The sequence below is a fragment of the Petaurus breviceps genome, unplaced genomic scaffold (genome assembly GCF_028583685.1).
Source record: "Petaurus breviceps papuanus isolate PSGF00001 unplaced genomic scaffold, PetGlider_PUasm1.0 90823, whole genome shotgun sequence".
Taxonomy (NCBI): domain Eukaryota; kingdom Metazoa; phylum Chordata; class Mammalia; order Diprotodontia; family Petauridae; genus Petaurus; species Petaurus breviceps.
Genome location: NW_027187352.1, coordinates 9,441,237 through 9,466,227, shown reverse-complemented (window position 1 = coordinate 9,466,227; position 24,991 = coordinate 9,441,237). Strand labels below are relative to the sequence as shown.

At 40.1% G+C, this 24,991-nt stretch overlaps 1 long non-coding RNA gene across 2 annotated transcripts; it reads left to right on the top strand.

Annotated features, from left to right (window-relative positions):
- The first annotated feature begins 305 nt into the window (after positions 1 to 305).
- LOC138148383 (uncharacterized) lies at positions 306 to 24,991 on the top strand. 2 transcript variants are annotated; one of them, XR_011165044.1, is made up of 3 exons: positions 306 to 414; positions 5,630 to 5,756; positions 23,466 to 24,991. It is a non-coding gene; the product is annotated as an uncharacterized lncRNA (long non-coding RNA). The 2 variants fall into 2 exon arrangements; XR_011165043.1 differs by lacking the exon at positions 23,466 to 24,991 and adding an exon at positions 7,700 to 7,833.

Below are 24,991 nucleotides of genomic sequence, written 5' to 3'. Positions count from 1 at the left end.
ATTGAACACTGAGCTTGAGATCAAGAAAATCTGAATCTGGCCTCACATACCTGTTAGCTGTGTGACCCTGGGCAAGTCACTTAACCGCTAGCTGCCTCAGTTTACTCATCTGAAGTGTGATGAAAACCAAAGGATATTAATATTTGTGGAGTGCTTTGTGAACCTTAAAGCCTATGTAAATGCTAGCTATTAGCTGCCTTGCTTCAGGCTACAGCTCAGTACTCCTTGAATATATGCCTTCCATCTGTCCCACAGTTAATAATAGCAACTGACATTTACACAGCCTTTTAAGGTTAACAAAGTACTTTAGGTACTTTGTCTCATAGACTGCTGGTGCCTCACTTCACCACCTACATGCAGCTTCTTGGCTATGGGACATCAGCCTTCACTTGAGGACAGTGTTAAAACCCACAGGTGAGACTTTTGTCCCCCTTGTTCCTCTCTCTTGTATTGTAGAGAAAACACAGGATATAAAGCTGGAAGGGAAATCCTTAGAGCTCATTTATGTTAGCCCTTTTCTAAACATACAAATTAGAAAGCTAAATCCCACAGAAATCATGATGTGGCGGTCATGATGGTCAGCATGAAGTAGTAGCAGCACAACTGAAATTCAAGCCTAAGGTCTCAGACAGGGCTTCTGCTGCTGTAACATAGCACTTTTCTTAGAGCCAACTCAGAGCTTGAGTCCTGAGTCTTAGCTCTGACATTTATAAGCTGTGTGATCATGGCAAGCCACTTGTCCTCTCAGAACCTCAACCTCCTCATCCATAAAACAGAAATGATACCTACCTTACAGACCTATGGTAAGCAGAGTGCTTTAAAAAAAATGCTCTGTAGCCATTCTCCAACTGATAAATGCTCAAAGGATATGAATAGACAGTTTTCAAGAGAAGAAATCCAAGCCCTCTGTAGTAATATGAAAAAATAGCTGTCACTAATTAGAGAAATACAAATTAAAGTAACTCTAAGATTCTGTTTTGTACCCGTTGGATCAGTAAAATTGACCAAAAAGGAAGATAACAAATACTGGAGAGACTGTGGGAAAACAGGCATATTCATGCACTATTTATTAGCCCAGCCATTCTGGAAAGCAATTTGGAACCATGCCCCAAAAGTTACTCATTTGAGCATAACTTTTTGACCCACTGATATCACTACTAAGCTTATAACTCAAAGAGATCAAAGAAAAAGAAGCCACATGTATAAAAATATTTATAGCTGCTTTCTTTGTAGGAGCAAGGAACTGGAAACTAAGGGGTTGCCCATCAACTGGGGAATGCCTGAACAAATTGTGGAACTGAATATAACGTGATGCTATTATGACATATTAAATGATGAAGGGGATAGGTTTAGGGAAATCTGGGAAGACATATATAAATTGATACTGAGTGAAATGATCAGAACCAGGAGAACAATTTATACAATAACAACAACAATGTAAAAACAAGTTTGAAAACCATAAGAACCAGGATCAACACAGTGACCAACCATGATTCCAGAGAACAGATGAGGAATCATGCTACCCATCTTCTGACCAAGAAATGATAAAATCAGGCTTCAGAATGAGGCATTTATTTTTGGACACAGCTAATGAAGGAATTTATTTTGTTTCAGTACGCATATTTGCTAAAACGTCTTCTTTTTCATTTTCCCCCTCAGTTGGGGGCAGGGGGATGAAGGAGGAAGGTTTTTTATTCATTGAAAAAATGTAATTTAATTTTAAAAAATGAAAACTTAATTTTAAAATGCTCTAAATCAGAAGTTCTTAATCTGGAGTCCATAGACAGATTTCAGAGGGCTAGGAATTTAGATGGGGAAAATAATGACATCTATTTCAACATAATTGCTTTCCTTTATAATCATATCTGTTGTATGCATTTAAATAAAAACACAATTTGGAAAGGGAATTCATAGGTGTCACCAAGCTCCCATAATGATCCGTGACTCAAAAATGGTTAAGAAGCCCTTATGTGATGCTATGAGTTTGCTATCATTATTGTTATCACAGCAAATGTAGCGGTAGCTCTTCTTTTTTTTTTTTTTTTGAGGGGGCAAGGCAATTGGGGTTAAGTGACTTGCCCAAGGTCACACAGTTAGTGTGTCAGGTGTCTGAGGTCGGATTTGAACTCAGGTCCTCCTGATTCCAGGGTCAGTGCTCTATTAGCTCTTGATAATAGGTATTGCTATGATGGGCATGGCCAGAAGTAATTATGGGGAAAATAAGAAGCTGCACAATCAGGGACACTCCTTAATGTGTGTTTGTTAAATGTATATATTTTAATGCAAGAACATTTCATTCTCTATAGTAAGTAGATGCTTATTTTGTGATAAATGGAAGCCCTAGGGGACAGTAACAAGCTTTTCAGGAGAGAGATTTTCAACCCTTTTCTCCAGCCTTAGAGGAAAGAGCCCTGGCCCTGCAGTCAAGAAAACTAGGCTGCAGCTGTCACTTCTTGCTATGTGATTGTGAACAAGTCCTTTCCCGCTGGCCTCCCCACTCTCACTTTCCTCATCTGTGAAATGGAGATAATAACACTCGTACCTCCTATTTGTTGCATAGAATTGTTGTGAAGAAAGTGCTTTGTAAACTGTTAGTACTATAGATATATAAGCTATTATAACTTATTACCTTTGGGCATTGACGTGATAGGTTTCAGGCCCACTTCTAGATCTAAAACTATAACCCTGTATACCTACAGTATAAATCATTACTGGAAGATGACAAGTCGTTTTGCTGAATATTTCTACTTTTTATTTTACTCATTTTCTTCTAATTTCTTCGAACTAGAGGGTATATGAAATAATTCATAGCTTTTTAAGTAAGAAGGGACATCAGAAGTCATCTAGTCCTGAACCCTCATTTCAGAGATAACAGAGTCTCAGAGAAGGGCCTCAGAGAGACCCATGAGACAGTGAGTTAGTGGCAGGTTGCTTTGTGTGTCTGTCTGTGTCTGTCTGTCTGTCTGTCTCTCAGTATTTCCTACCATATACACTGTGGGTCTATTTTTTTCCTCTCTGGGTCAGCAGCTCTTAGTAGGTAAAAGATTATCCATCCCTGATTAAAATCCTGTCCCTCATGTCTGGAGCACACACCTTGTACCCTGGTTCTGTTCAGCTTGCCTCCACATGCCCATTTACAAGGTTGGGTGGGGTTCTGAGGCTACACACCTGTCACCTATTAGTCACACCAGAATCAAAACATTAATAACACCAATCAATATGTCTGAGGTTATAGGATATTTTTAAGGCATGTAGACACATTACCAAATGGCAAAACTAGGATTTCTGCATTTGGGAATGTCTTAATGTTTGGAATAGTTATGCCTGTAGCTTAAGGGAAATAAGAGGCAGGTAGGAGCCAACATTAAGAGACAGCTTTACCACTGACCAAGCCCTTTGGAAGCTTTCGGTTAATCCTGACAACAGCCCTTGGAAGTGGTTAGTTCAAGTCAGCAATCTTCATTTTTACAGAGAACCAAGACGCTGAGAAGGTGGGTGACTTGTTCAAGGTCACACAGCCATTAAAGGGCAGACCCTCATTCAGAGCTCATCCTACTATAATGGGCTATTTTCTCAATAACTAGAACAAATTATATGTAAATCTATTATGAATGAGTTATCCAAAAGGAAAATGTGGGAGAACAAAGGTATCCATCAGGAAAGAAGAGAAAAGCCTCTTTCATATATGTGTGTATTTGTATGTATATATGTGTGTGTGTATGTATACATACACATATATGTAAAAGTATATATGTGTATGTATACACACATTAAGAGATACTGGAAATCAGATCAATCTTGGATTAGTCAGACTGTTGGAATTGCTAGTTCTATAATCCTTTGAGCCTGTGATTCCAGAATAATGATGACCAAACATATATGTGTAGGTGGTACAGTGGATAGAGCTGGAACTGGAGCTCAAATCTGGTTACACACTCTGTCTTAGTTGCTAAGTCACTTACTGTGACTTAGCTGTGTGACCTAGGAAGACCCTGAGAACACTATCTGCCTCAGTTTCCTCAACTGTAAAATGGGGATAATTAATAGCACTGACCTCTCAGTGCTATCAAATTAGATAGTATTTGTAAAGTGCTTGATACATAGTAGGTGCTTAATAAATGTTTCCTTTCTAAAACAAATATACATACATACATATAGGTGTGTGTTTATACATATATGTATATGTACATTTGTTTAAAAAAAGAAAACAATTAGGTCCTTCCTATCTGAACATCCATTCAAATCTGGTATTTATACCCTATTTAACCTAAACAAAGGACAAGTTAGGAATGTAAAGGGTTGTTCTTGGCTTTACAAGTCACCAAACTTTACTTACATCCTCTCTTGGTAAAACAGAACCTAATTTCTTTAGTGCCCTTGCCCTAACCTCACACATTTCTCCATAGCTGCAGCATAGAATCCAGATGCCTTCACCTGGCTGCCATTTGAAGCTCTTCACAATTAGTCTCTACCTGTTAGTTTTTCCGTTGGTCAGATAAAGGAGTTGGACTAAATGATCTTAAAAATCTCTTCTAGTGGTAACAATATATTCTTACATCCTATTTTTTTTAAATTCTGTTCAGTTCATTATTTATTAGGTACATATTACTATATTGGGGCAGGGGAGTCAAGTGGCACAGTGGTTAAAGTGCTGGGATTAGAATCAGGAAGACTCATCTTCATGACTTCAAATCTGGTTTACTAGTTGTGTGACCCTGGGCAAGTCACTCAACCCTGTTTGCCTCAGTTTCCTCATCTGTAAAAAGAGTTGGAGAAAGAAATGACAAACTACTCCAATATCTTTGCTGAGAAAAGCCCTAGATGGGGTCATGAAATGACTGGGGTTGGAAATGACTGAATAAAAACAATCCCTTTGCCTATAGTAGTCTATGTTTTTAAGGTTCTTCCAGTTCCAGAATTCTGTTTTGACTCCTAAGATTTCTCTTTTCTAGCTCTAATATTTTATGTTCAGGATCCTATCTAGTCCTACCATTCTGTGACTATGATTTCCTTTTTCAGTTGTTTTTTTCCTTAAATTATTTTTTTTCAGTCAATGAAGAAATTCCCACATTGTCTGTGTCCCCCAAAATATGTCTCCATCTATACCCTAAGTCTATCACCTCTCTCAGAAATGGGGAGCATGTTTCATTATGAGTCCTCTAGCATCATGGTTGCTCATTGTATTGACCAGAGGTACTGAGTCTTTGAAAACTGATTGTTTTTACGATATTGCTGTTATTGTGTAAATGGTTCTCCTTGTTCTACTCCCTCCACTCTGCATCCATTCATACAAGTCTTCCCAGATTTCTAAGAAAAGGGCTGTTCTTTTCAAGGATAAAGAGAGTGAGAAGCAGTTCCTTTGCTCTCGCCCCCAAGGAGAAAACTAGTAAGAGAAAATCAGAAGGGGACCCACCTTCTGTAGCTGACAGTTCTGTAATAAATACAAAAAAAAGCAGATTTTGAGTAAGCAGATTTGCTTGATAGAGTTGGACACATCCTTATTATTTGTTTGAGGCAGTTTTTTAGACAACATCCTAAAACTCCTTCCCTAATACTAGAGTGGCCTACTTCCATTATTACCATAATAAAAATGTGCTTATGTTTGAATCTGACTTTATACCTCTCACAGCACCTATACACACCTGAAAATGGAAGATTTTCAAAGGATGGCTAGTAAAGCAATGATGCAGGAATGTGAGTGAGACATAGAATTACTTGGAGCTGAGCTTCCAACTGAACAAGATAAAATAGGAATGGTAAGTGGCTGCTTTATTTTTCAAGGTTCTTGGTGCCAGAGTAACATTTGAAAACAAACAGGGCAAAAGCGTAATTATAGAGACTCAGATCATCAGCCAGGGAATCAGACACTTATCAGACCCTGTTAAAACTACAAAATGGAATTAGTGATGTCACAACAACCAGTACCTTGGCAGTTTCCCAGGACTTCCTCCATCTGATGATCGTGTCCTCCAGAACCCCCCAAGTATTGCCTTCAGGTTAGGCTTATACTGGGTTTCAGAGAGTCTGTGACCCAAGAATGAAGGAAGACAAATTAAATGGGGTGGCGGGGCGGGTACTGCTGTGTACTGGACCACTTAACCATCAGACACCTTAGAAGAGTTGGAGTGATAGAACTTTAAAGCTGGGAGAGAATTCTGAATGTACACAGTTAAGCTGGAAGGAACGTTGGAATCAGATGTTACAGCTAAAAAGGGATCTCAGATCAGAATGTTGGCATTGGAAGGGACCTTAGAACTATAAGATTAGAATCAGGAGGGGTTCTAGGATTATAGAATGGTAGAGTTGAAGGGAACCTTAGAACATAGAATGTTAGAACTGGGAAGGACAGAAGAGAGCTGGAAGGAACCTTAGAGCATAAAATGTTAGAATTGGGAAGGACACCAGAATCAGAGAATGTCAAAGTTAGACATGAGAATCAAGAAATGTCAAAGCTAGAGGGGGCATAGAACATTGAATATTTGAGCTGGAAAGAACCTTAGAACATAGAATTTGAACTTGTAAGGATAGAACTGGAAAGAAGCTTAGAACATAAAATGCTAGAACTGGGATGGATATGAGAATCAGAGAATGTCAAAGCCAGAGAGGGCACAGAACATTAAATGTTTGAGCTGGAAGGAACCTTAGAACATAGAATGTTAGAACTGGGGAGGACATGAGAATCAAAGAATGTCAGAGCTAGAGGAAACATTAGGCCCTTGAACATTTTTAGAGCTGGAAGGAACCTTGGAACATAGAATGCTACTGCTGGGAAGGGCATTAGAGATCATCCAGTGCAACCCCCTCCCATCTTTCAAATTAAGAAAAGGAGACCAGAGGAGTAGCATGATATGGGGTAGAGAGTGCTAGACTTGGAATCAGGAGAAATTAGATCATAATCTGACTTCTGACTTTATGCTATGTAACCATGGGCACATCACCCAGCCCCTCTAAACCTTTATTTTTTTTTTTTAGTAAATCTTTTTTATTTCTTCCAATTACATGTAAAGATATTTTTCAGCATTAGATTTTGAGTTTCGATTTTTTTCTCCCTCTCTCCCCTCCTCCTTCCCCAGACAGCAAGCAGTATAGGCTATACACAGTATATAGGCTATACATATGCAGTTGTGTAAACATATTTCCACATTAGTCATGTTGTGAAAGAAGAAACAGAACAAAAGGAAAAAGCCACAAAACCCCCAAAATATGAAAATATAAACCTCAATTTCATCTGTAAATTAGGGATAATGATAACTATAGTACCTATTTCACAGGGTCACTGTAAAGGTCCCACAGCAAGTCAGTTGCAGAGCTGGGACAAGAATTCAGGTTTTCTGGCTCCCAGTACAATACAACTTCCACTGCCCCAAACTACATAATGATAATAACAATAGCCTTGCTTTAGAAGAGGTAAATGGCCTATATGGGCTGGACAGAACATCAGTTTAGACCTGGCTTACTACTCCTTAGAAGGAGTACTCACCAGAAACACTTGATTTTAAAAAACATGCTCAGTAAATGGAGGCCATTGAATATAAAGGAAAAATCTTGGACTGCTAAAGTTATCATCATTTGTTTTGATCAAGAAAATTTCAGGGGAAAGTCTGAGGTTTTTTTGATTTTGCTTTTTGTTTTTCCCTGGAGTGCTATGAAAATATTAAAATTGCAAACATTTCTACCAATCTATTTTCATCCACCCTAGGAAAGAAATGCACAAGGAACAGTTTTCCAGTTTCTTTCTGAGCAGACACTCCTGGACCCAAGAACAGCTTGCATGTAATTTGACTGCTGATACTTTCTTTTTTAGGTAATTATGTTAAATGTGCAGCCCAACTTCCAGTCCCCAGGGGGCCATCATTTAGCAAAAGGTGGGGGGGGGGGGAAGAGGGAAGGATCCTGTTTTAATTCTGGCTTTTGTTTCAGCCACTAAATGTAATGCCACATGATTGTTGACCCAACAGTAATTCAGTTAAAAAACAGTCTTCAGAGTTACTGCACCAACAAAATTAACCCTGATTACATCAAATTATGTTGAAACAGACCACAGCTGTTTGCCCTGGTGAAGCAACTGCTTGAGAACACATCGAGCAGATACATCTGGGTGTCAGCAAGACAGATTTCTCTTTTTATTTTTGTTTTTTAAATAAAATTGCTAGAGGAAGACACTCCCAGTCTGCCTAGAACGCTTGGTGGGAAATGGTAAAAAGTGAACTTGAGGATTATCCCCATGCTCAAAAATGTCATTTCAAAAAGAGAAGGGAACAATCTGGGTTTTGCTTTGAATTTTGTTGGGGATATGTATAAGAGGAAGGAAATCTCCAGATTTACTGAGTTTTGCTATTGTCAGCAGAAGGAGATGAAACTAGTCCCTGAGAGGGGTAGGGAAATCTTCTGGGGTGAGGGCAGAGGCCAGCCACCTTTGGAGGAGTCCAGTAAAGATAGAAGGTAGGACTCAGTGACATCTGGAAATGCCATCCCCAGGTGCTTATGATTCCTTATCTTCACTACTCATCTAACTTAGGAGGACTAGCAAAATTGCATATGCCCATTACCCTGACTTATGTTGGTAAAAGTGACATTTCAGGGGCTTCCTCTGATGTCTGAAAGGTGGGTGTTGCCACTGCATTGGTAGTCAGAATACTTGAATAGTGCATCCTTGCTATAAACCAGTGTGGCTTTTGACAGATCTCTGCCTCTTTCTAGAATGTAGCTGGTTCTATCTGAGTCAATTGGCCCCTAGTATGAATTGAGGGTTGCGCAGTCTGGAGGTCTAGGCCACAACAGGTTAAACTTTAGTGTGGGCATCTGAGGTAGCAGTTTCAGCTATAATGGCAGGAATTGGGCAACAGAGCAGTTCTCTGGCGCTGGACTGACCACAGGTACAGAGCTTCTGTGTCCTTTTAAGCAATTTACTCAGGCCTACCTGTTTGGCCCTACCACTTCACAGGGTAGTAGAGAGAGCTTTGGACTTAGAACCAGGAGACCTAGAGTCAAATCCAAGCTCTGAGCCTCAGTTTCCTTATCTGGACAATGAGGACAATCAGTCATATGCTTCTGAACCCACAGGCTTGTTGTGAGGAAAGCATACTGGAAACCAGGTATAGTTTCTTATTATTATCATTATTTATCATTAGACAGCCCCTTCTCAGTTTATAAGTAAGTCAACAAATACTTAAGTGTGTATTCCTCTGTGCTAGGAATACAAAGAAAGGCAGAAACACAGTCCTGGCTCTCAAGAAGCTCACATTCTAATAGGGAAACAACATGTGAAAAATTGTACATACAAAACAGCAACAGTATAAGTGGAAGCAATCTGCAAAGAAAAGCACTTAGCAATGGGAAGAGATCTTAGCTGCTGAGTCCTTGCTGTTGTGTCTCCTGAAGCTAAATCTCCTCTAGACTCAGGTTTTTCACCATTTTTGTGTCATGAACACCAGGGACAGTGCAGTGAAACCTATAAATCCTTTCTCAGACAATGGTTTCGAATCCTGTGCATAAAACAAAATATATAAGACTACAAAAGAAATCGTTATAAAAAAAAAAACATAAAAAAAAAACGCCTCTGGGTTAAGAACTCTTAAAATCTAAGAGTCTGGGAAAGCCGTGATGGTGGTTGGGACCCAGACCAGCCCCCTTCCTTTCTTCTCACTGTGGTCATCCTGGGGCAGTTAAGTATGGCCCTGTGTCACAGGTACTATGACAGGGTTTTCTTCTGTAAGCTGAGGATAGTGGAACTGTCTTGCACAGAATTATCTCTGCTGCATTATTAATAACAATTGACATACAGCACTGACATTTGCAAAGCGCTGTACCTACTTGCTTAACATGAAACCTGGCACACAGTAGGCACTTAATAAATGCTTATTGACCATTGATACTCTTCATTTGAAAATCCCAGCAACCCCAGGAGGTAGATATTATGATCCTCTTTTACAGATGAGGAAACTGACCCTCCTCCAGGTTAAACAGCTTGCTGGTAGTTAAACAGCTACAAAGTATCAAAGGTGTGTCTTGAGCTTGGGTCTTCCTAACACTAAGTACAGTGCTTTTTCCCCTATACATTATCCAAATGTTCAAGACAACACTGCCTTCCCCAGATCTGCACTGGTACTCAGGTCCTTTCTTGCCCTGGTTTCTCTGTTAAGAGACAGGATCAAAGTTACAAACTTCCCAAGCGCCATACTGTGAGGTCTTTATCTTTTCTGAATTTTGCATTTCCCCCTTCCTGCCCCCTATAGAGCTGAGTACAGTGAGGTGGTCATAGTAGATGGCTTAATTAAGGTACAATCCCTTACTTGCTAAAACTACATTTCAAAAATGTAGTCCTGGTGGGTTTCAGAGCTAAACAATGCCAGAACAGATAGCAGCCCCAGATAGGGAGGGAAAAAAACAAGTCAATACTTGGCCTCACCCCACTTCCAGCCCCAAAAGGCCAACTAGGCACTAGAAAACTATTGATTAAGATGGGATAATAGGTATGCCACATGAGTGACCTCCAAGCATTCTGGGGTTAACAAGGCACACACCTCAGCAAGTCTAGGAGACACCCATCCTATAAATCCTGGGCTTTACCAATCACACTGACTGTGGTTAATAACATTCGGCTCTGAAACTAAACTAACCGTGTAACTGAAATGCTTTGAGAAGAGGTGATGGGATGCAGATATAAACACCAGCAGAGACCTCCCCTCCCTTTCCTCTGCCCAAGTCAGCTTGCCTGTTTGATGACTGACTTGGGTGATGTGAGTCATAGAGGTTCTGATGTACAGATGATTGCTGGTTTCATTCCCAGGTCCTTCCAAACCCATTCTCAGGGAGAGTGCTAACCAGTACCTGCTCTCCTCACCCTATGAGGCAGGATGGAGGGCGTAGCTGACAATGCTTATCCATAAAACTCATATTCAAAACCATCAGGCATTCTGTGTTTGAAAAAAAAAAAAAGGATACACATATGTGTGTGCATAGTGTTCACTGTGCAGAATTGGGAAAAAAGTATCTGGATCTTGGTGGATATATTTGTACCTTAGTTATAGCATATAGGAATGGAAACATCTATGTCTTTGAAAGAAGACACATAGATCAAGTAATACATTTATGTATAAATATATATTGTATACATATTTACATGCACAGACACACACACGCTGACCCCCAAGTTTTAATAGTTTAAAACTAGGACTTTTTGCCTCTCCTTGTGTGTGTGTGTGTATGTATGTATGTATGAGTGTAATGGGAATGCAAATTTAAAGATCTTCCCTGCCCCTAGGCTAAAGTGCACCCGAAACATGGGGTGGGAGGCTTGTTTTTCAGTAAATACTTTTTGATTGGCCAGTGGGTCAATAAGGTTGTTACATTCTCTGAGCCAGGAGAAGGCTATATAAGCCCTGATGTGAGGCTTTGTTTTGGGGGCTCACTTTGAGAAGTGTTCTGTGATTTGATCTGTATTCTGGGAATACAGTTGCCCAGGGCCCCCCCAGCTTTGAAAAACCCAGATGTGGATACCCAGATGTTGACTGGGTATGGATGTAATGGTTGGACAGTTTGGAAATCTGTCTACTTTATCTGTTTCTGTCTTGATAATTCTGCCTGTATACTTTATAGTTCGGGGTGCTGACCTTTTCTCCTGAACAAGGTAAACGATATATGTCTGACTGATTAAAGTAAGCTTGTTAACCCATTTTGAGTTGCTTTCCTTTAACAAAGCAGATCCAAGAACCTGTGGTAGCAGCAAACCCTGAGGACGTGCTTGGGGTGCTTGCCGCCACAATGAGACAGAGAGATAACAGCAAAATTAAGACCTGTGTCTGTGTGTGTACTTTTGGGTCAATCTGGTTGGCGGGTGAGGGGTGGGGAGTGGAGAGAGAGGGAGAGAGAGAGAGAGAGATAAACAGAGAGAGGACAGCAAAATTAAGACAGGTGTGTGTATGTGTGTGTGTGTGTGTGTGTGTGTGTGTGTGTGTGTGTGTGTGTGTACACCCATACATACAGAGATCAGTCTTAATTCTGCTGTCTCACCATAACTTGAAAGTGTCCCTGGGTTTCCAGAAGTCTTTATACCAGTGGGGGCAAATTTGTCAGCTCCTGCCAAGGTAAAAAGGCTTTAAGCATAGACCTGTGGAGAGCTTCTGTTTCTATTTAGCATAAAGGGCTTACACTCTGCATTGTCTGAGTGAGTATTCATACCCCCAGAATCTGTGGTCCTAGAAAGATTAAAGTGTGTGTGTGTGTGTGTGTGTGTGTGTGTGTGTACCTACGTAGGGCAGGTGCGTACCTACTTCACCCTACCATATTTGTATTTTTCTAGTCATACTTCACCCTTGTGAGAAAGGCATTTCTTCTGGGGTTAATGGCCCAGTCCCTCCAGACAATCATTAATACCCCAGGAAATGCCCTAAGGGCTTGAAGCCGAATGACTTAAATCAGAGCCTGCCAGGCCTTAGCCCACACAAACGCTACTTCCCACCTTCTCCCAGTAGATGGAGTACATCTTCATGTAAATAAAGCTCTTAATCCTTCCTGCCTTTTGCTCCAAGGTCCAGATGTTGGTTTCCATTTCTACACAGACAACACTATGATGAATTAAAATAATGTAATTGGGATCAGGGAGGGAGACGGAGAAGAAGAGATAGTAACAAAGACCCAAGTAACATTCTCTTCAAGACATGAGTCTTGGCCTGTTGTGTTTCATTGGATCAAAGAATAAAAGGGCCTGGGAGAGTCCCTTGCATTATAAATGATGTAAGCCTTAGACTAGGATGCAGAAAGCCTGAGGGCAGTCCCAGCTCTGCCTCTGACTAGCTGTGTGACTTTGGGCAGATCACTTCCCCATCCTAGTCCAGTTTCATGTGTCAAGTGAAGAAGGTAGACTAGGTGAACCCTAAGGTCATTGGTCTAGAACTATTCTTTACATTGGTCTGGTGAAGCCTATAGCTCCTCTCTCAGAATGTTTCTAAATGCCTCCAATAAGATACACAAGGATATAAAGAAAACCAATTATAGTGAAATGAAGTTTCCAAGATTTTTCAAAAGTTCACCCACCTGAGGTTAAGACCCCCTATTTCTCTACAAAATGGTAGGTTTCGTCCTAGCTCCTCCCATTGGATCTGAAGGCCCTCCTGTCTCCTCTACAGTTGTTGACATCTGCCTTGACATGTGCCTTTCTCCCTCATCAAACAACACTTCCTTTTTTCAAGTTATATTTCAAAACATACATTTCCCTTGCTTAGCACTGCAACTTCTGGTAATTGAAAGGCTTTCTGTTGGCGACTAAGCAGCCAGTATTCACTTTTTTCTTGGACCTACTAATAACAGGTTACACAGGAAAGCACTTGCTTTCCTCCCAATGATCCTATGGAGTGGGTAGGGAAAGCGTTAGTCTTATTTTATAGACCAATAATAATAGCTGGTGTTTTTGATTGCATTTTAAGGCACATACTTTAGCTCATTCCATCCTCACAACAGTCTTGGAAGGTGATTATCATCCTCCTCATTTGTCTATAACTGAGGAAATGCATGTGTTAGATCTTTCTAATGTAACTTCAAATCCAGCTCCCGGCCCAAGCTGTCTTTCTAATAGAACTAAGGCAGGAACCCTGGCCTCCCACTGCCACATTCAATGTTCTCTCTATTATAGCCTGTTGCCTGTCTGTTGTAAATGCCCAAATGGAGCTTTTTTCTTTTTTCCTGGAGGGCATATGAGAGCAGGGACAATTTCCTTGTCCTCAGAGTGTTTCTGGTAGAGTAATTAGCCCCATTCTATTTTTGTACATACGTGTCTAGATATTATAATTTTTTATTCTACAGATATATGAATATAAGGTGTTCCAACACTCAATGCAGTTTTAAGCACTAGGTTATACAAACATTATAAATTTAATGCCATGCAACAGAGGGGTCCGCAACACACCACGAGTGATAACCATGTACAGAAGTGACATAAAGAGATGTTTGTTTGACAAGAGAACAGGGGATGAGTAAGCGTGGCTGGGCTCAGATCTGCATCTTTGCAGGGATCTATTGTTATAACATTTATGAAAATGAACTTAATACCATGCTCCTCCTCCTCCCACTAAACTACAGTGGTCTCACGGTGTGACTTGGAGTTGACTCCTCTCTTCCCAAGGGCTCTGCCAGGCCTAGCATCAGCATATGCAATTCTAACAATTTAGGTTGTCATTCAAGGGCTTGGCATAAGTTCTGAGAGGCTCATCACTTTTCCAAAGGGCTCATCAGGTGGTGAGGAATGTTTTTGGCATCAAGAATTCATCAGGACCTTCTACTGAGGGGTTGTGGGGTACGGAAGGGCTGTGAGCCTAATCAGTGAAGGTCATACCCATGCTGGTGAAATCATTAAGTCAATAAGTACTTTTTTTTTTTTAGTTAATTGGGATTAAGTGACTTGCCCAAGGTCACACAGCTAGTAAGTATCTGAGTTCACATTTGAACCCAGGTCCTCCTGATTTTGGGGTCACTGCTCTATCCACTGTGCCATTTAGCTGCCCCACCAATAAGCATTTATTAAGTACTCATCACATGCCAAACACTGTGCTAAGCACTGGGCATACAAAGTAAGGTAAAGGACAAACATGGAGCTCATAATCTAATGGAGAAACTATGTACAAATAAGCTATGGACAAGATAAGTGGGAGATAATCAAGGGCAGACACTGCCATTAAGGGGGACTCAGAAAGACTTTATGAGATTTTAGCTAGGACTTCAAAGAAGCCAGGGAAACCACAAAGGAGACAGATGAGGAGGGAAAGTGTCCCTGGCGTGGGGGACAGCCAGCAGAAATGCCCAGAGTTAGGAAATGGACTGTTTTATTCAAGGATCCACAAGGAAGCCAGGGTGACTGACTGTGGCAGAGTATGTGGAAGAGAGTGAGATGTAAGATCGGAAAGGTAGGAGGGGTGAGCCAGGTTGTGGTAGGTTTTAAATGCCAGAGAGAGGATTTTATTTTTGTTCCTAGGTGCTAGGGAGCCACTGGAGGTTTATTTGGGGTTTTTAGAGGGAGGATGGTTGCCATGGTTAAACATGGGCTTTAGGAAGATCAGTTTGACAGCTCAATAAAAAATTGTCTAGAGTAAGGAGAAATGAGAAACTTGTGACAGGAATGTGTTAGATCTCCCTACCATAACTTCAAAGCCAGCACCCTGTCCAAACTGCCTTTCTAAGGGGCAGGAACCCTAGCCTCCTAACTCCCCTATTCAATGTTCTTTCTTCTATAGCCTTACTTGGATCCTTAAAGAAATGGAACAGATCATCTCCACAAATACAAACAAAATAAATAACAAAGCCCCAAATTTAAAAGTATTGATCAAGCTTTTTATGTTTTTGTAAAAAAGAAAGAATCAACATGAACAAAATAATAACTAACTAGTTGCTCTGAATTGCCTTTGATCTCTGTGTACTTATCAAGTTTTATTGCTGCTATCTTTTTATATAGTTGTAATCAATCCAATTCTACTTTGGCCAATAAGCATTGATTAGAACCTAGGATGTTCCAGGCATTGTGCTAAGTATAGGGATACAAAAAAAGGTAAAAGACAGTTCCTGCTCTCAAATAATTCACAATCTAATTGGGGAGACAATGCGCAAAAAAAGTGTACAAACAAACTATATATATATGGTATAAATTGAAGATAATCAGCTGAGGAGAGGCTCTAGAATTAAAGGGGTTCAGGAAAGACTCTCTGTAGGAGGTGAGATGTTAGCTGGTATTTGAAGGAAGCCAGGGAAGTCGCTTTCAATATTTCATTGTATTTCTTTGTCATTTTATGGTATAATACAGGGGTCCCAAAAGTCTTAATTCAGTTTTAAGTTTTAATAACTTAGAAGTATCAAAAACATTTTGAAGCTTTAGTAGATTAAAGCTACACTAAGACTTTTAAAACACCCTGTGTTCCAGCATATCAATAAATTTATTCAGCCATTCCCCATTTTTTTTAATTAAATTTTTTTTTAATTAACAACTAATGGCTAAAGCAGTTACTTTTTACATAGATAAGTCATCTTTTCTCTGTTGGGTAACATCCTCAGATAACAATGTTGACAGATTGGATTCTTGCTTTGAGTGGGAATGGGGTAGGTGAGCTAGGGGTCATTTGAAAGTCAAAGGATAAAATCAATTTTGTAACTTATTATATATCACCAAATTGATTTCCAGAATGATTATAGCAATTAGCAGTTCCACAAGTAATGTAATAGTCTGTTTATTTCCCCATAATCCACACAGAATGAATTTTGTTGCTAATTTGATGGGCATAAGATGTCAGATTAACATGATTTTAGCTTGTATTTGGTGGATTATTCAAGAGTTTTAATTTTCAAGTGATTATGAACAAATTATTCTTCCTTTTTTTTAATTATTGGCTCTTATCTTTTGACAATTTAACTGTCAGGGAATAAAGATTCTTCATGGACGTTATTCATATCTCATAGCTTTTAGATTTCAGCTTTGTATCAGAATGTCAATAGTGTGCCTCATCGCAATGTGAAAGTGACACAGGCATGTCAAAGGCTATGTCCACAGAGTACAAGCTGTGTCAGGTTCTACCTGGGAATCTCAGAGTTGGAAGACACCTCAGAGACTGACTCATATAAAGCCGGCCTGAATAAGAAGCTGCTATACACTGGAACTCAGGCTGGGAAGGTTTTGAATATGGTGCTAGTGTTGGCCCTGTGAGAGTAGAGAAAGTGGCCACCAGGGGATAAATTTTATTCTTTGGGGGGAGGGGTAGCAAAGATACAGAACATCTCATAAAATAGATGAACATATGTAGCATAAAGACTCTTTCCAGTCACTTTTTTTTTTGAAGGGCAATTGGGGTTAAATGACTTGCCGAAGGTCATACAGCTAGTTTTGTGTGTGTGTGTGTGTGTGTGTGTGTGTGTGTGTGTGTGTGTTAAGTGTCTGAGACTGGATTTGAACTCAGGTCTTCCTAACTCCAGGGCTGGTGCTCTACTCACTGAGCCACCTAGCTGCCCCTCTAGTCACTTTCTGAAGGATAATTTTTTGTTGTTGTAAAATTGTTTTTTTTTTATTTTTGTATAAAATTATAGACCTAGAGTTGAAAGGACCTTAGTCTTTCCCCTTCATTTTACAGATAAGGATACTTAGGCCCAGAGAAGTGAAATGACTTGCCCAAGGTCACCTAGCAAATGGCAGAGCTAGAATTTGACTTCAGGTCCTCTTACTCTTAAGGTCAGAGTTTTTTACAGTTAACTGATCAATCAGTCCAAGAGCCTTTATGAAGTGCCTGCTCTCTACCAAGTGCTGTGCTAGATGCTCAGGACACAAAGATAAAAATGAACCGTCTTTGCCCTCAGGGAACTTGCATTTTATTGTAGGAAATAGAAGGTAACTATATGTAAATATTCTTACAGGGCAGCTAGGTGGTACAGCAGATAGAGTGCCAGGCCTGGAGTCAACAAGACACGATTTCAAATCACTAGCGGTGGGACCAACTCCTTTTGCCTCAGTTTCCTCATCCGTAAAGTGAGCTAGAGAAGGAAATGGCAAAGCACTCCAGTATCTCTGCCAAGGAAACTCCAAATGGAATCATAAAGAGTTGGATACAACCAAGAACAACTGAATAATAACTTATGCAAAATATATACGATGTGCAAATGCAATATCATTTCATAAGGAGAATGAGTCTGACCCCTCTTTCACATTACAGCCCTTTGCACAATCAAATGGTAGAATCTTTTTTTTTTTTAACCTTCTGGAGAGGGGAAGGCAGGGCAATTGGGCCTAAGTGACTTGTCCAAGGTCACATAGCCAGTAAGTGTTAAGTGTCTGAGGCTGGATTTGAATTCAGGTCCTCCTGACTCCAGGGCTGGTGCTCTACTCGCTATGCCACCTAGCTGCCCCCAAATGGTAGAATCTTAAGATTTAGAGGTGGAATGGTTCTGAACTAGTCCATTTCCTGTATTTTATGGATGAGGAAACTGAGGCTCATAGAGATTAAATGTCTTGCCCAAAATTCATATAGGTAGTGGGTAGCAAAGTCAGGATTTGAACCCAGGTCTTCTGATTCCAGTTCCCTTTTTCCTAGGAGACTGCTAATATTCTATGATTTATTAATTTTTTTAATCAGGAGGCATTTTGACTCCTGGATCATCACTGTAATCAGCAAACGCTTTATAAACGCCTGCTGCATACCTTTCCTTGATGACTGAGGTTCTTATTGATCTCCTTACCTGAACTCCAGTGATATATCTGAGGCTGTATCACATGATTTAGCATTAATTCCATGCTGTCTATTATAGTACTTTACCTGTGTCAGCCTTACCCATGGCAGTTCCCAACTAAGATGCTACTTGATGGTAGGGATTCTCTCTCTTTCTTTCTCTGTCTCTGTTTCTCTCTGTCTCTATCTTTCCTTTCTGTAGCTTTCATTTACAAACTGCAGGTGTTTAATTAGATGACCTCCTCTGTCTCTCTGCTCCTCTGCACACCCTGCCTAGCGCATAATGGAGGCCTACTAAATGCTCTTTGATTGATTTCAAAATGTTAGAAAGATGGGCTTCATTGGGATCCATAATAAATCGTATATTTGGGCTAAAAAAATCCCAAGTGCAGGATGGGAGAAGGGTGTCAAGTTTATGGGGAAAAATCTGGGAGTTTTAGTGAACAGTAAACTCAATATGAGTAAAAAATATGATGTAGCAACCCAAAAAAGCCTCATTAAGAAAAGAACAATGTGTAGAAAAAGGGAGATGGTAATCCTGTGCTTTTGCCTGGTCAGACCATATCTGGAACACTGTTATAAGTGCCACATTTTATAAGAGACATTGGACAAACTGTAGTATATCCAGAAGAGAATGACCAAGATAGTGAGAGGACTGGAGACTGTGCTGTACGAGAATCCGCTGAAGGAACCAGGGGTCAGGGGTGTTAACTGTGGAGAAGAGACTGCAGAGTGGAGGAGGGAGGGGGGTGTGGTTCATGAGAACTGACTTCAGGTATTTGAAGGACTGTCATATGGAAATGGAATTAGATTTGTTTGTAAAAGAGATTCCTCAGCTCTGGATTGGCCTAGATGATCTCAGAAGTCCTCTCAGAGTCAGGTTTTTATAGGGTTTCTTCTTCCCACCTCTCCTCCACCCTGCCAGGAGCTTCAGATGCATGATAAATGTTCTGCTGTTTGAATGGTTCCTCTCCATAACTCATATTTCTACAGCACTCAGTGGTTCAAAGAACATGTTCCTAACAACCCTGTGAAATGGGTAGAGAAAAGTATGACTATCTTGATTGTATAGGTGAGAGAATGGAGATTCGGAGAATTTCAATTACTTACTTAAAGTCACACAACTAATGAGAATCATGCCTGGGATATTCACTCAGGTCTCCTAACTCTAAGTCTAGAGCTCTCTCTTCTTAAAATAAATTGTTATTAATAACTCTTGTTTGCACATTCCCCATATTCCCCCTTCATGTCTTCCCTTATCTTCTCCCATGGAGCCATCTCTTCATCTCTTTGAATAAAGAATTTTTAAAAAGAAAAACAGGAATAAGAGAAAAAAAATCAGCATAATCAATACATTAAAAACAACAACAACAATAACATTCTTTGCAATGTTTCTTAGCCATGGAGCTCTGCCAGTTCTGTTTTGTTGTTTTGGGTTTTTTTTGAGGCAATCAGGGTCAAGTGACTTGTCTATAGTCTATAGTCAAGGTAGTAAGTTTCTGAGGTTAGACTTGAACTCAGGTCCTCCTTTCTCCTGGGCTGGTACTCTAGCCACTGTTCCACCTAGCTGTCCTTCCCCCAGTTCTGCAAAGGAGCAGAGGGAGTTGTCTTCTTATCTCCCTTATCTGGGGCCAACCTTGTTTTTTGTAATTTCCTAATATTCATTTTTGCTCCTCTTCCCACTGTTGTTTTTCCATTTACACTGTTTTGGTCACTGTGTGTGCTGCTTTCCTGGTTCTTCTTACTTTACTTTGCATCAGTTCATACATAGTTTTTATGTTTCTCTGTATTAGTGACGTATATAATTAACAATATAACAATAAGAGATGGTTAGACCTAATGACAAGAGATGTCTCTTGGACCTTGTATGAACTGATGCAGAGTGAAGTGAACAGAATCAGAACAATTTTTACAAGAATGACAATATTGTAAAGAGAAACCATTTTAAAGGACTTAAAAGGTCTAATCAATAAAATGACCATCCATTATTCCAGAGGACCTATGATTAAGCATGCTGCCCACACCCTGACAGAGAAGTCAAGGATCAGGATGCAGCATCAGACATATTTGTTTGGATGTGTCTGTACACATACATAAAACAATACATACAAAACACATACATGTCTGATTACACATGTCATGCATGTGTATATGTGCACACTTTATATCTCCAGTTTGCATCTGCTGCCCTGTCTGGTTTCAGCTCCACAGAACCAGATGCTCCTCCCAGGTTAAGCTCATCACCTCTAATTTCATCATCCTGCTGCTAATACAAGCCTTGACAGATAAAGAGCTGGAGGGCAGAGGACCAGACTCCTCCCGTTGCCTTCCTTTATGGAGGGCAGAGACTGGACTTTGGGGCTCATCCCACACTGCATCTGCTACTCTGCCTAGTTTCAACTCCATGGAACAAGATGCTCCCGGCTGTCCATCCCCTTCCTTTTCTGTGTCAGCTCCCCCGTTCAACTGTAAGCTCCTTGAAGGCAGGCACTGTTTTTCTTTTTATTAATTGTGTCCACAGTGCTTAGGGTATTGCCAGGCAGGCACATAGTAGGTACTTAATGCTTATTGGATTGGACACATGTATACACATATACACATTCATATATGTATATACATGTAAACATATACATATGCATATGTGTATGCATACATATACACATACATATCCTCATCATTAAAAGGAATTTGTTTTGTTTCACTATGCATATTTGCTACAGGGTTTTTCTCTTTCTTTCAGTATGTGAGTGTGGCAGGGGGAGGTGAGAGGGAAGAAAAATAGATTTTAATAATAAGTAAAAAAAAAATTAAAATTTTAAAATAGGTTAAAGAGGCCTGAACTGAAATCTAGAAGACCTGGTTTTGAATCCTAGCTTTGTCACAGGCTTTGTGACCTTGGGCAAGTCACCTCACTTCTGAGTCCAATTTTTCCATCTGTAGTAGGACACCTGTCCCATATAGATTCTTGCTCAGCATCAAATAGGATGAGGTCAGTCAATCATCAAAAATGTATTAAGGGCCTACTATTGCCAGACAGAGTTCTGAGCGCTGGGAATAGAAAGAAAGGAAAAAGACAACCCCTGCCCTCAGGGGGCTCACAGTCTAATGAAGAAGACAACATGAAAATAACTATATACAAACAAAATTTATGCAAGATTAATTGGAAATAATCAACAGAATCAGAATGAAGAAGGATCAGGAAAGGTTTTTGAACACTACAATATAACTATAAAAGGCTATTATATAAATGTGAGCAATTATTCTTTTACTCCGACATCTTGGCTCCACCCCCTGAGCAATTATTCTAAGGCAAGAAATTTTTACCCTTTTTTTGTGCTCTGGATCCCTTTGGTAGCCTATGAACTCTTTCTCAGAATAATGTTTTTAAAAGCATAAAATATATAGGATTACAAAGAAAACATTATGTAGAAGTACAGTTATCAAAATATTTTTTAAAAAATTCTCAGAAACCAAGTAAGAACCCCTGTCCCAAGGGAACTGTAAAAAAAAATTTGACTTACCACCCCCATCCCCAACACATACACACATGTACATACATACACATAAACTGAACTAAATTCTGTCCCTCTTAACCAGACCCAACTTACAGTGGATAGAGTGCTGGGCTTGGCAACAGGAAAACCTGGTCTCCAACACTCATTATCTGTGTGACCCTGGGCAGGTCACTTAATGTTTGTCTGCCTCAGTTTCCTCAATTGTAAAATGGGAATAATAATAATAGCACCTATTTCCCATGGTAGTTTTGAAGATCAGATGAGATAATATTTGTAAAGTGCTCAGTGCATTTTAGGCCCTTATATGCCTATTCCTTTCTCTTCTCTCCTTGAAACATTCACGAATCATTCAAATTAAAAGTAATCTCAGCCTTCTAGATTCCTCTTCCAGTCATTTCCACAGTTCTAATTATTTTGTATGTGTTAGCTCAGCCTCCCAACCTGCATGGAAAGTCCATAAAATGCAGGGGGCTGTAGCTGAGATTTCTTTGTTTGCCCCCAGAGGGCTTAGCACCATGTTGGGCACACAGTATCTATGGTGTAGTACAAGCTACAGTGTAAAACTCACACAGAAATAGGGACCCCCCATTCTGTACATCAGGATCCCTGCAGGCTACATATTGAATTAGTTTTAAAATGTGATAGTATCTAAATTTTATTGTAGATTTCCCAACACTATAAACATCAGTTATAAGGTACTCAATAAATACTTATTGATCTGTTTGGTAGATTAGGGTAGTGAAAAGGAGAATAGGCCTCAGAGTCATGAGCTCTGGGTTCAAGTCTCAGCTGTGTGACTAACATGATTAATCACTGCTGTTTTTCTTTTCCTTGAATTTTCTTTGGGTGAAGATAAGGGATACTCCCTATCTCCAATATGACTTTTGTGAGAATCATAATAGATAATGTAGGTAAAATTCTTTGTAAACTATGAAGGTCTATAGAATAATGTTCATATTAACAGCCTCTGAAGAGGCTATTGTGGCCCATAAATGGAAAAAAAAATGTATTAAGAGTTTGCATTGTTTATTTTTCTTCCTTATGAGGTATAAATTTCAAGACTTTTGCCTCCCCAAGTCATAGACTCCTAGAATAAAATGAGACCCTAATAAAAATAGAAATAACTCCCATTTCTGGATGTATTGAGGGGTGGGGAAAGTAATTACTCCCAGGATATAAGCATAAAGATGAGTTAAACTAAGTGTATGTAATGCCTAGCAAAGGCAACTTCCCAAGGTTCAAAATACCAGCATAGCCACTTTCCATTTTATTCAGTGACAAATTAAGAACAGAGAAAAATAAAAATATAGCATAATTCAAAATACAGCATTCACCAAGTGCAATTCAATAATTTCCAAGTACTACTCCACCCTTGGACGGTACATTCATTTAATCAATCACAAAATCCCTCTTCCAAATGGAGATTAGTTCCCAATCATAAACAAAGTACATTCATTTGGGCAGTCCTAGAGCACAAAAAAAGTCAAAAGTTTCCCACCCCTGGATCACAACTGAATTACAATTATCATCAGTTAATGCCAAGTACCTTCTCAAAAGGGGCAGTAGAGAGCACAAAGGCCATCTACCTCTGAGTTACAAGGTTAAGATATCATTACAGCATTTAATACCCAAAGAAAGGTCTTTTCTTCATCCTGACCAAAGGCAAGTTCTTAGCAATCTCTGTTCTTGGGGAGACAAAGCTTAACAAGGCCACAAGATACATTGCCAGTGTCCTCATTAATTCATTCTCTGCCTGCAGAACAGTCCTAGGAGCCCTGAACCCAACAGCAAGACCCTCTTCCAGGATTTCTGTAAACATACAACAAGAAAAATCCTTCTTCAGGGCTTCTGAACCAACAGCAAGGTTCCAGACCTCTGCAACAACAGCACTGTCCTTCACCAGCAGACAAATCTGGAAAAACAACATCAAAACAGACAGACAAAGTACCGGCATCACAGCTATGTCTCCTCAGTCCTTGGAAGCTCCAGGTGGCAGCTCTCAAAAGTCCTGGGTAGCTTGAACTGGCCCTCAGCAATCCTCTCTCTCTCTCTCTCTCTCTCTCTCTTTCTCTCTCTCTCTCTCTCTCTCTGCCTTCACAATGCTGCTTCCAAAAATTCTTCTGCCTCTCTTCCTCTGCTTGTGCCTCTCCAAATCCACGGCCCAAGCTCCTCCCAGTTCAGCCCTCTCTTTTCATGTCAACAAGTCCATCCCACAAGTGGGATTCACAAGCTCTGGTTTTTAACACTCAACCCCAAAACCAAGCCAATACAGGGGGATCTTTAAATTCCATTAGTATTACAGTATAAAGATGTATATGTGCTTTTTATGTTTTTGTTATTGTTGTTTAGTTGCTTTTCAGTTGTGTCTGACTCTTTGTGGCCACTTTGGGGGTTTTCTTTGGCAAAGATACTGGAGTGGTTTGCCATTTCCTTCTCCATATCATTTTAGAGATGAGGAAATAGGGATGAAACAAACAGGGTCAAATTACTTGTCTAGTGTCACACAGCTATTAAGTGTCTGAGGCCAAATTCGAATTCAGTTCTTCCCTGACTCCAGGTCCAGGGCTTTTATGGCTTTAGAAAGTGTCAAACTTTTCTTCAATTGAATTGGAAGGGGTAACTGCCATCCACTATTTGAGAATTGGTCATGCCTCTTAGAAAGTTCTTAAAAAGCCAGCCTAGAAAATCTTCCATCAGTCTGGGCAAGAACCAGTGGAGCAAGAACTCAGCCTCTGAGGATCAGCATCTTCCTTCCTCTAAGAGGAATAGGGGGAGATTTCTCGTTCCTCCCTCTCCACCTTAGACCATGGCACTTTGCAGTGAAGCTATTTACCAATAGGAGACTATTTAGAAGGGCATAGTGAAGAGGTGTGAAATTTGAAGAAAGGAACAGAGAGGCAGCATTCAGAGTAGGAAGCAGTTTCAAGGGTTGAAGCTGACCATGGATTCAAGAGAGGACTAACCTTGGGAGGTGACAGTAGGAAAGAACAGTCATAGGGAGCCCATCAGGGTGGTTCAACTAGCTGGGAAGTTGCACAAGGAAGGAACAGAATGAGGATTCCAGGAGCAGAGAAAGTAATTAGGGTTCTGAAGTACCTGAGATATTAGTTGCCTTGGCCACAAGTGTTTTCTAAGTGTATGCCTCATTACTATTGTATTCACCTCATGAGTGAGGTTTCTTGTATCCATGGAAGAGAATTCTCTAGCATTTGGGGGGAGAGGGGAGGGAGTGTTTTTGTAGCCATTGTTCCTAGTATGCCATTTAGTAAATTAATTTGCTCTGAG